This window comes from Lissotriton helveticus, chromosome 10, assembly GCF_964261635.1.
Source record: "Lissotriton helveticus chromosome 10, aLisHel1.1, whole genome shotgun sequence".
NCBI classification, from domain to species: domain Eukaryota; kingdom Metazoa; phylum Chordata; class Amphibia; order Caudata; family Salamandridae; genus Lissotriton; species Lissotriton helveticus.
In genome coordinates, this window is record NC_136071.1 from 600,848,618 (window position 1) to 600,860,890 (window position 12,273).

The window sequence follows — 12,273 nt, forward strand, 5'->3', positions numbered from 1 at the left end:
AGCAATGAAATCAGATAATTCTCTTCTTATGATAAGGAGTGTTCTGGGAGGCGATGTCACTTTATCCAACTGTAGTAAAGGAAAGAATATTGCGACAGAATGAACCTTATTCTTAGGCAATATTGTCATAGGCTCCTAGATAACATAAATGCAGAAACATACCATACTTTGGATTCCTACTGCTTCGAAACCAGCCGGGTTGCGCCGCATGCATTTCCGTTGTGTGGCGGTAGAATAGTCCACCCTTAAATGCCAAATTGATGCAGTATAAGCAGAACTACTGTTATAAGGGATTGTGGAAAATAAGAAGGGTTACGTCACCCAAGTAATCCGATAATAAATAAGTGAGCAGGACTGTACCTCAATACTCCTTCCCTGCCGACAATACTGGGCGAGACCCACTCGTTAATCAACCGTCCTCTGCACGAGCGTATCTCAACAGCTAACCAGCAGAGGGCAGTACACGGCCGAAAATGCAGAGCGGTATGGAAATAAATATCCAAATCATCCTCCGCATGAGCTGCTAATGCAAGCTCCCCAACGGAGGACAAACAGGGTCAAAAACGTCCGACAATGCCGTTCGACTTACTCCGGTGGGAAAGCACTCCCACCAAGGATGTTTACTTGATGCCCAAAAGAAATCGTCCTCCGCACGAGCCACGGGACGCAGGCTCACCAACGGAGGACAAACAACAAACTAACGGCCGAAAATGCAGATTGATCACAGGTGGGTTCCACCTTCGTATGAGCAGCTGGGAAGTCCTCACCAATGAAGGAGTAACCTCCAAGAGGTCGGGACAAAAGCACAAGGAATATAGGCAGCAGCACTCCTTTTCCTATGAACCAAGATGGGAACAATGAATTTCCAACAATGTTTCTAGGTCTGGGCGTCCTAAGTAGGAAATTCCTACGGCGTCGTGCGTGCTATGCAAAGCATGATGGGAGATGTAGTTCATCTCCAGAAGACAAGGATTCTCCGCGATAAATAGGCAGTGATGATCGTTACATTGCGCTCGAGTCCGGCGCATGTAACACAAACATTCAGGTGGCATCAACCTATTGCCTTGTACTACTTCCTCATCTTCAATAGATATATCATCAGCTACCTTTCAGAATACTTGGAAGTCAAGTGAAAGATTTCTTCTTTGGGCCATTCAGACTTGATTAAACTCATTACTTCCCTTAAGATGTTATCCTTACCCACTGCCCACCCTTTCCTACTCCTCCAAGCACATATTCTTGTCATTGGTGTATGCTACAAAACACTTCAATTTCTGTCTCTGACTCCTGTTCCTCCATATCTACAATCTTTAATCTGGATAAACAGTCTGTCCTGCAATTCTTCCCTCCTGGAATATATTCCACTGTAAAAGTAAACTCTAATAGTTTGGCAGACAACTTGAAATGCCGGCTGTGCACTTCACTTTTTCCCCAGACAGCATATATACACTAAGGGACGATGATCTGTTTTTAGCACAAATGGTCTACCCCATAGGTACTGTTGAAATTTTTCCACACACACCAGAAGTTCCTTTCTCAGTCACTGAATATTTGCGTTCCAGCTGACGCTTGGTCCTTGAAGCAAAACCTGTGATATTCGCACAAATACCTTCAGATTGAGATAATACTGCTCCTAATCCATATTCACATGCATCTACTGTTACTATTGTTCTCCTCCCCTCAACGAATAGCTGGTGCACTGACAACTTTTTGTTTTATCAACTGGAACATCATATCACATTCATTAGACCAGTCATACAAAATGTAAATAGCGCTCTGAAGCACTCAGTGTGCTTTGCAAATTTTTTTTTAAACTTTGCATAGAATTCACATATGCCCACAAAGGGCAATAGATGTTCCCTGTTTGATGTAGCTGGAGCATCCATGATACTTTTTTACCAAACTAGGTCTGGGTTTGATACCTTGCTCTGACAGAACGTGTCCTAAATATTCTATTTCTCTGGTTTTGAAGACCTATTTGTCCTTCCTTATTGCCGCTCCTCTTTTTTCCGAAACACTTAGTGCAACATCAAGGGCAGAATCATGTTGAACTTCAGTGTTACCAAAAATCATAAGGTCATCCTGGTAGGCCACTACTTCATGATTGTCTTGAAACATATCTGACATTAACATTTGGAAAATGGCAGCCACTAATGCCAACCCAAATGGCAATCTATAGAACTGAAATTCTCTATCTGAAGTTACAAATGCTGTTAAATGTCTTGACGGTACATCCAACTCCACCAGGTGGTATGCTGCTTATAAATCTAGCTTTGTAAACTAACTGCCCCCCCCTACTTTTGTTATCAAATGCTTTATCTTTGTTAAGGGAAAACTGTCCACTTAGATGACCTCATTCAAACTTCTTAGATCCACACACATCCTTAAATCCCCTACATTTGTCTTTGCTAAGACAATGGGGGAAAGCCACTGTGTTCCTTCAACTTTTTCAATAACACCTTGTTCAGTTGAATTTTCCAATAATGTAGACAACTCTTTTCCGATGCGTAATGTAACATTGCACATTTTGTGTTTTACTGATTTGGCATTTTCCTTCACCTTATTAGTGTGACTGAAATCTGTAATATTCCCCACTTTATCCTGATCTTTTTTTCAAATTTACTCTCCCAACTCTCTCATTTTAACATTAGTTATGTTTCGTAGAGAGTTGAACTCTTTTTTTCTCTATAGAATCAGGAGTTTCAGAGCCTGGTCTTATAGTTAAATTGATTTCAGCTTGGTGTAGCCAAGCAAGAACATTGATGCCATTCTTCACTACATAAATCTTTTCCCGAATAATCTCACATAGTACTTCAATGGATGACCAAAAATAACCACACAGATCTATTCTACTCCCTCTGAAAGCTACCGTGAATATATCAGGAGGACATAGAATTTTGTTTTTCCAAGATTGACTAAACGTCTCTTGAGACACAATCATAATATGTGCTCCTGTGTCCACCAAAAGTTTGACGTTCATATTCTTGATTAAAACATCAACAACTAGATTTACAATTACATTTTTATCCTGCAAACTCACATCTTTCACTACTAGAACAAATTCTTTATCATTTATCAATTATATCATCACTTTCTTCATATTCATTTAGAACACATTTGATGCTATTACTTTTTGATCCTCTACACACTTAAGAATAATGGAACATTTTACTTGAATACCTAAAGTGTTGGTTCACAGCTGGACGGTATTTAAATGAAGACACATGCATAGGCGAACCACATCTGTAACAAAATATCTTTTGTCCTGACTTAAATGGCGTAGTCCTACTCTATTTCCTACTATCTTTAGTTTTGAGATGTTTTATTAGATAACACTCTTGACATAGCGATTTTAGAAAGTGCTACTTCTAATTGCTTCACATCCTTACAGGAACATTCTATGCTCTTTGCATTGTCTATTGCTTTGTCTAATGAAGGATCTTTGCATGTCAAGAATCTTTTCTGAATTTTCTTGGAATAGTATCTTGCAAATAACTGATCTCTTATTAATGGAGAAGTAAACATTTCAAATTCACATTTAGCCACCAATACGTTTAAAACCATTATAAATGTATCTACACTTTCATACAGTTGTTTTATTCAAGTAAACAAGTAAAAAAAATGTACCTATGTACCACAACATTTTCAGTTTATTAAAAATATGTGTCCTTGTATTACTGCCACTTCAAATTCACTTCAAATTCATCTAAGTCTTCATCCTCTGTTTTTTTCTTTCAGGTCTAAATATTTGGCCATTTATTGGTCCTAGGTAAGCCTTGAATGTCTTTAGCCATAATTTCTATTCCAACAGTGGATCACCTGATTCCTGAAGAAAATGTGTTGGAGGTATTACATTCTGCATCTTTATTGTGAATTTTTTTATCCTTGCTGTTAATAAAACGTTGTCTTGTACAATATGAGAAGGTAAAAACATTTGCGTGCAAATCGCTGTGCTCTAAACTGTAGATCTATAAATCAGGACAAAATTTCCTAATTTGCAACAGTGTGCACAATCCAATAGCTGTGCACCGTAGAACTCCACTGCAACAGTGTGAAAATCACTGGAGTTGCACAGTAACGTGCTGGTCGTTGTATGCTGCACTATGCTTAAAACACATGGCAATGTAGATATGCTTGAATATCTTGTAAGAATGCAAATCGTTGTGATTCACAATGGTTTTCTCAAATAAGCTTTCTGACAGAATGGCTGACACAAATGAAAGAAGCAACACTGTCACTTTAAACAGAGTGCAAATCGCTAAGATGTACACATGGGTTACTCTTAAAATCACCCTTTCCAATATGGCCGACAAGTATGACAGTCCTATTTTTATGTTGCTTCCAGAGTCTTAGGAATCTCCTGCCTGATGACATAGATGGCAGAGGCCCGACATGGAAGCTGACTCTCAGACGTGGTGTCTCTCTGCAGATAGGACTGCTCCTCCTGCGATGCTGACCTGCTGTAAATCAATTTAAATTGCATGCGCATGACCAAAATCATCTCGTTATCACACCGAAGACAATTAAAGCCAGGGCCGGCTTTAGCACTGGTGGCGAATGGTGCGACAATTGTTTTTTGCGCCCCACACCCCATGACCACCTGCTCGGATTCTCTCACTACCACCAGGCAAAAGTGATCCTCATCTCTCCAATCACAACCTATTGCTAAAAACAGAACCCTCCCTGAGGTCAGCACCCCCTCCTCAGGTCAGCACCCAGTGGGGCTGCACCTGTAGCATTGCCCTAAAGCCAGCCCTGATTAAATCGGTGCCACACCCCTGTGCACAAGGAGACTCTGAGGCGCTTAAGCAGTGCCACTTGAACTCAGCATTCTAATGAGGCTGCTATATGCATACATGATCCTTTTACCTCTGAAATTTACTTTTTCTCCACAATTTTTCCCGCAGTATTCTTCTTGAATGACTGAAATCGATCCTGATGGCCCACCATGTTTAAACTGTCTCTGTGCCACTCCCTTCTTAAACAGTCACTAATGATGTGGCGATATAAATAGGTAAACCCTACTTACAGTGTTTCTTCCTAAAATAACTTTCATTTCTCCTTCTCGCCAATACTGAAATGAGTCCCCACACTCTTAATGTGAAATAAACATCTTTATTAACACGAAGACGAGGAATGTCTTCATGCTAAAGGGCACAGAGTGTAACTGTCACTTGGGAGGCATGGAACACTTTTACATCAAAAAGCTGTTGATGTCATAATGGTCCCTGCTTTCCAAGTGCCATCACCACCTGCTCCTCTCAACAGCAAGCACGATCTAATGGCCAGCAAATCAATCTTGAGTCGGAGTTACTGAAGTGCAACATGATTGTGCCCTTGATGTTGTACTAAGGGTTTTGGGAAAAAGAGGAGTGACATTAAGGAAAGGTAAATGTGTCTTCAAAACCAGAGAGATAGAATATTTAGGACATGTTTTGTCGGAAGAAGGTATCAAACCCAGACCTAGTTTATTAAAAAGTATCATAGAGGCTCCAGTTCCAACAAACAGGGAGCAACTACTATATTTCTTGGGCATGTGTGAATTCTACGCAAAGTTTTTAAAAGATTTTGTGAAGCATACTGATTGTTTCAGAGCATTATTAAAAAAAGGAGCCTTGTTTGACTAGTCTAATGAATGTGATACGATGTTCCAGTTGATAAAAATAAAACATGTCGGTGCACCAGGGTTGCAACCATTCGTTGATGGGAGGAGATCTACAGTAACCATAGATGCATGTGAACATAGATTAGGAGCTGTATTATCTCAATCTGGTTGTATGTGTGAGAACACCATAGTTTTCGCTTCAAAGACCTTGAGTCAGGCGGAACACAAATATTCAGTGATTGAAAAAGAACTTCTGGCGTGTGGGTGGAGTGTGGAAAAATGTAAACAGTACCTATGGGGTAGACCATTTGTTTTAAAAACTGATCATCGTCCCTTAGTGGATATTTTGTCTGGAGAAAAAAGTGAAGCGTTCCACAGTACGCAATGCAAGGTTGTCTGTCAAACTGTTAGAGTTGACTTTTACTGTGCAATATATTCCAGGAGGTAACATTGTAGAGCAGACTGTTTATCCAGATTACTGATTGTAGATATGGAGGAACAGGAGTGGGAGACAGAAATTGAAGAGTGTTTTGTGGCATACATTAATGACAATAATATGTGCTTGAAGGCGAATGAATGGGTGGATGCAGTGAGTAAGGATACCATCTTAAGGGAAGTAAGGAGTTTTATCAAGTCTGGATGGCCCAACGAAAAAACATCTTTCACCTGACTTGCAAGTATTCTGGAAGGTTACATTTTAAAAAACAATATTTGTAGAGCCCACCGCTGTCCTGGTAATGGGACGTTCCAGCGCTGAGCCAGCAAGGAGTAGTCAAAATGTGGAGGAAACTAACGACCAGCGAAGAACCAAGACTTTACCGCCCTTTTGAAGGCCAAGTGATTAGGAATGCTTCTGGTAGAGAGGGTTAGGGAATTCCACAGGGCCGGCGCAATCACCCAGAAAAAACGCCCTCTGGCTCTGCAGACCTGGGGAACCCATGCCAGATGGAGATCAGCAGAGCGTAGAGCACGCGTAGCGGTATAGGGAAGACACAAATTGCTCAGTATCACTGGACACGTGGCAGAGAGAATCTTATGGGTGAAGCTGAGGGCTTTAAAGTGGATTCTCTGCTCTACAGGCAGCCAATGTAGACGGTGAAGGAGACCAGCGACTGAGCAATACCTAAGGAGAGCAAACAAAGTACGGGCTTCAGCATTCTGGGTGCGCTGGAGCCTTTTAATCACAGATTTTTTTGAGCCAAGGAACAATGCATTACAGTAGTCCAGTCTTGCCAATGCAGTGGCCTGGACAGTCACCTGACGGGTGTGTGCATCAAAAAATTCCAAAATGGGTTTTAGGCCCCGGAGCAGGCCAAGAGCAAGTGCCTTCCACTGACTTAACATGAGCGTCAAATGAGGAGGTGCTATCCATTCAGACGGCGTGCCAAGCTCGGGTGGCCACTAGTTGCTGCCCCAGAGATGGGGGTTTCTCCTTAGGAGGAGGATCTCTGATTTAGTGGAATTCAGTTGAAGACAGTTGGCTGACATCCAATCGGAGATGGCGGTCAGGTCCTTCTGAAATGTTTTTGAGTCCTGGCTAGGATCAATGGTAAAAGAAAGCACCAGCTGCGTGTCATCAGAGTATGACCCCTTAGAAATATTTTGAGCTTTAGCTATCTGAGCCAATGGCCAAATCTAAACATTAAACAAGGAAGGTAGCTGATAAATTATCCATTGAAGGTGAGAAAGTAGTATGAGGCAATTGGTTGACAGTAGATTATCCACACAGACATGCCTCATGTTGGGACGGAAAAGTGCCTGCATGGTTAAAGACGTGTACCCGGAGGAGGAGCTTCGCACGGATCCAAGATGGATGCGTGAGCACAGGGCTCCCGAGACCCCTTCCACCTCCTGCGGCTATCCTATACAATATCCTGATTTAGACGACGGGTTCGACTGAAGGAAGCCCTGCTGATACGAAATTGTCTTTCGTAATTCGATTTGGCCGCCGGACACCGGACTTGCTGCATCTCGAACTTTCTGGCCTACACCGGTGGATGCCCACGGTCTCGAGTTGCCGAACTACCCGAGTGGTAATTGAATAACAACGGTCACTGGGGCTTGATCGCAACCCTCGTGGTACTTTCGGTTTCGTTTTTGGTCGCTGTCCTCCGTGGCTTCCTGCCTACCAGTACTGCTGGCCCATACCTTGCAGCCCGCCCCCAGCGCATCTCCTGTCTCTTGTATTTCTTGACTGTACACGTTGGATCTCTGGAGAGCTGCCTTCGCCGTACCCTTCCAGAGGTCTGCCAAGACTCCTTGGCCGCCATGTCGGGTAAACCTGAGAGCGAGAAGCGGGCCACCAGGGTCACGAACCGAGGGGGTTCTACTCAGTCTAATACCATTGATCGCTTCGCCCGCCCGAAGGGCACCCCTGGGGGGCTGGGTAGAGCCCCAGGTGAATCTGAAGAGGACCTTCCTTCGACAGACGACCTGACGCTGCGAGACGTCATGGGCGCCATTGCCAGTGTAAAGACCTCCATGGGCCAGCAGTACGAGACACTGGCCTCGAAGATAGACACTGTGGCCATCGAGGTTAACCTCATCAGAACGGATCTTGCAAAGACTAATGAGCGGGTAAAATCGCTGGACATTAAAACGGCAAGTCTCACTACTGATGTTTCGGACCTCCAGACCGAGGTCCACATTCTCCGGAAATTTAATTACTTGTTTGCTCGTTGACTGGATGATTACGAGAGCCGGGCCAGGCGAAACAACGTCCGCATCATTGGTGTTCCGGAAAGTTCAGAAGCAGTGTCCACGGATCTTTTGGTTGAAGACCTCGTTCTGAACCACTTGGCACCCAAGGGCCTCAGTAACTTCTTCACTGTGGAGCGGGCCCACAGAGTCCCAGGTGGTAAGCCTAAATCGGGAGCGGCGCCACGGCCCATTATAGCCAGGATCTTCAACTTTCGAGACAGAGACGCTATTCTTCAGGCGTCGCGCACTGGTGGGCCCACGAAATTTGACAATGCATCTATCAGTTTTTACCCGGACTTCACGCAGTCAGTCCAAAGACAGCGCATGAACTTCACGGGAGTGAAACGACGCCTCCGAGATATGAGCTTAAAGTACGCTATGCTGTTCCCGGCCCGCTTGAGGGTCGAATATGAGGAGCGCACTTTCTTTTTTGATCGCCCGGAGGTTGCTAGTGACTGGCTTGATACTCTGCCTACACGGCGGGATCGATCTGAACACTCCGGCGGTGCTGAAGGTGGCCTGGAGGAGCGGGTGGAGTGAGTCCCCGCCGGAGGGCCGGCTATATGGACTTGCAGCAGCGGTTTGACTGTTATTGAGCGCATGTATATTGTTTACCCGGGGGTGGGAGGGTTCGGGTTTCTTCCTCCTCTAAGGGGTTCTTCTCTCTTTCTGTAGATTAGTTTAATGGGGCGACAGGCACACTGCAAGTTGGGGTGGTTCTTTGGATCGACGCAGGGGTGCAGGGTGGAGGGGTGTGTGTTGGGTATTCTTTCGGGGGTGGGGGGGTATTTTGTTTCTTTGTTTACTCCGAGGTTTCATTTCAATATATGATACGCTGGATGTGACTGTCCTTATGCGGGGGGGACGCTGGGTACGTTTCTGCAATGGGGGTAGGGGGCTGAGGGTGTTGAGTTGGAATGTAAACGGGCTGGGTGATAGGATCAAGCGGGGGATAGTTTTGCAGTACTTGAAACGTCTTTCACCTGATGTGTTGCTTCAAGAAACTCATTTGATAGGGAACACTTGCCATGCGCTGAATAGGAGGGGGTATCGTCTGGTGGCGCACTCAGGTTTCACCACAGGTTCGAGGGGGGCGGGCGTTTTGGTTCGTAACTCCCTCCCCTTGGAGATCGATGACGTCGTGCTTGACGATCGTGGCCGATATGCGGCCATTACGGGGCGATGGGAGGGGAAGACGATTTCCATACTCTCTGTCTATGTCCCACCAGGTCTACAGTCCACTACGTTCTCTGATTTGGGTGGGGTGGTCTTGAGCTTCCCCGAGGGCATGTTGATAATGGGTGGCGACTTCAATTCAGTGGTTAGTGGTGATGATGATCGTAACCCCAGAAAGCGAAAATGATGGGACCCCCTCAAAAGAGATAAGTATAGGCCAGGGAACAGAGGGGAAAAAATAACCAATAAGAGAAAAAGTTCCCTCCTAGGCCTCAGTTATTCCAGATCTGTATTAATCGTATTCTTTATATAAAAAGTGACAGAGTTACACCAACCACATTTTTTTCTCATTTTTTTCAAAAATATATATCATTTATTATTTTCATAATTTATACTTTGAGGTATTAGCATTACTCTCACAAATATGATACAAAATTAATTATTTGGAAACACCAAAGAAAGTTAAATCACAAAATCCATATAACAAGAATACATTATTAACACAATATATACAACAGGAAAAAGAAATCACTATTTACAAAAACATTGTACATAAACCGCAAAAAATTAATTTCATTTACAAAAAAAAGGAAGAAAAAACAAATCATGTGTCCCAAAAGGTTCTCATCCACACAAACAACTAACACACTCATGCATACACATTCACAAATACTCCAAATGTAAAAAGGTAGCTGGGTACTAGTAGACAGGGAGACCCCTGTCACTAGGACGGTCTCAACCAGAATATTGAGACCCGCACTCTGGTAGTCGACGCGCGTTTCGGCGGCTCTAGGCCACCTTCCTCAGGACCTTTTCCCAGATGAACTGCAACCCAGTGAGACCAAAGGGGACCTAAAAGATATAATGACAGTGGTTGTAGGTGCTGTCACCAAGCAAGAATTGCAAAAACCCACAGATTATTAGCAAGATAAAAACAGATTGTTGACACCAATCCCAACTTAGTAACGCACCACTGTCAAACTCCACACCGGAATGCATTAATGTCAATCTTACAATGAGGTGATGCAATAAATCGTACGAGTTTCGTCATGGTACAAACCCTAATGCCCATATATCAGGACCTATTCAAAAAATTCCACAATGGTCAAAAGTGGCAAGGAAAGGACAGAAAACACTCACACCGTGAGGGCTTGGTATGTATTCAAGTCTTGGTGTGTATTCAAGTACGTGGCTGTATCACAGGTATAAGGATTCTCTTTCTATTCATTCCTATAACAGTAAGAGAATCAGGGACATTTTATTAAGAATCATAGTCCAATGGTCACTATACATGTGACTCATGAGTGCTACAGCCCAGGGCCATACCTTACCTCATTCTCCAGAGATGGGTGTCTCTCCAAGAATACCCAATTGGTAAGAACCCGATGTCGCCCAATTATAAAGCTTGATCCGTGGATTAATTGAGATTGACTGTACCATAAAGAAAAAGAGAAGGCAAAAAGTGGACCATTGATGGTCTCTATATGAAATCAAGCAACAGAGAGTCCATAGATTACATGTATAGAGGTAAATGGTACCCACCTATAGTTAGTAAGCAAAATTGCTTACATATTATGTCAGGAAATTCCTTAGTTTGTAAGACAAGAGCGTGTCTTTCCGTTTCCGACCTGAATGCCCACCGAGGAGGATTCTCTAAATAAAGAGTAAGATGGAGACTTTTAATAAGTGTGCAGTCTCTTTCTAAACACACATGTCGATTATATTACTTTAAGAGACACTAACTCCTCCCTAATGCGAGTAATCAGAGTAATCAGGTTTCAATTGCAAGACTCCCTTTTACCAGTAAATTCACTCTCCGTTGTGTCTTGTAAAACGCTTCCGGACAGAATAGGAGTCTCACGACTGACGCGGAACCAGGATAGCATTACTCAGGGTGAGGACACCCTATATACATAAAACACACAAACGGTGTAATAACATTTCTCAGGGTACGGGTACCTGACCTATATAAAGCACGCGGAAGGTGTAATATCCGCCTACGCTAACTTGACTTAAAACATGTAGATCGGCATAACGTTCGTATTAAAACAAAGTCCTGCATAAACACATGAACCAAGAGGCCCTTGCCATATATGTCCGAGAACTGGACATTAAGTCCGACAAAGATGCCGCGATACCACGAGACATGTCCCCAGCATGTTCACTAAAAGCGTATTCTAAATAGGGGTCAGAGCTAACTTTCCATTAGACGCTAGGCTCGAACAAATGTCAGTTCTAAGCATGTTCTTACTCCTAACATAAGGTAAACCTAAAGAGCCCTTACCGCAAATGTGCACAAAGTGCACGGTAAAACCGGAACGCCACGGTCAACGACGACATCGGACAGAGCCCTGATGCAACCCGGAAGTATTTGTAGAGAAAGTATGAATTATCGCGACATCCCAGGGAGTGGGCAGATCATGGAAACAGAGGCTGGACTCAATCTAGTTACTCTCCGTTATATCGATACGTGATGTAAACACAGAACAATTATGAAGGCGCCTATGTATGAGCAAACTCGGCGTCCACAACAAAAAAGACAAAAACTGAAATAAACTCAGTTCTTCGCCATTATGTGGGCACGTGGTGTAGACAACGCGCGGTGGTCAAACAGAAAGGCGGACTCCTACTCTTGATATAACTAGGGCTCCGCAATAGCACAAAAACTGCGCCATCTTGGAAAGTTGTCATACTGCCCAGGGATGCAATAAAGTTGCCAAAATCGGTCAGATTGCCAAAAGTCGTCTGGTGTCAGAGTCCAAATTCCTTTGCTACAACTCCACGTCCAAAAC

At 43.6% G+C, this 12,273-nt stretch overlaps 1 long non-coding RNA gene across 1 annotated transcript; it reads right to left on the minus strand.

The window, feature by feature from the left end:
- Positions 1–9,720: 9,720 nt before the first annotated feature.
- LOC144785423 (uncharacterized) lies at positions 9,721–11,854 on the minus strand. Its single transcript, XR_013601876.1, has 5 exons — positions 11,766–11,854; positions 11,024–11,134; positions 10,813–10,912; positions 10,622–10,711; positions 9,721–10,333 (listed from the first exon to the last, which is right to left on the minus strand). It is a non-coding gene; the product is annotated as an uncharacterized LOC144785423 (long non-coding RNA).
- Between the last annotated feature and the right edge of the window lie 419 nt (positions 11,855–12,273).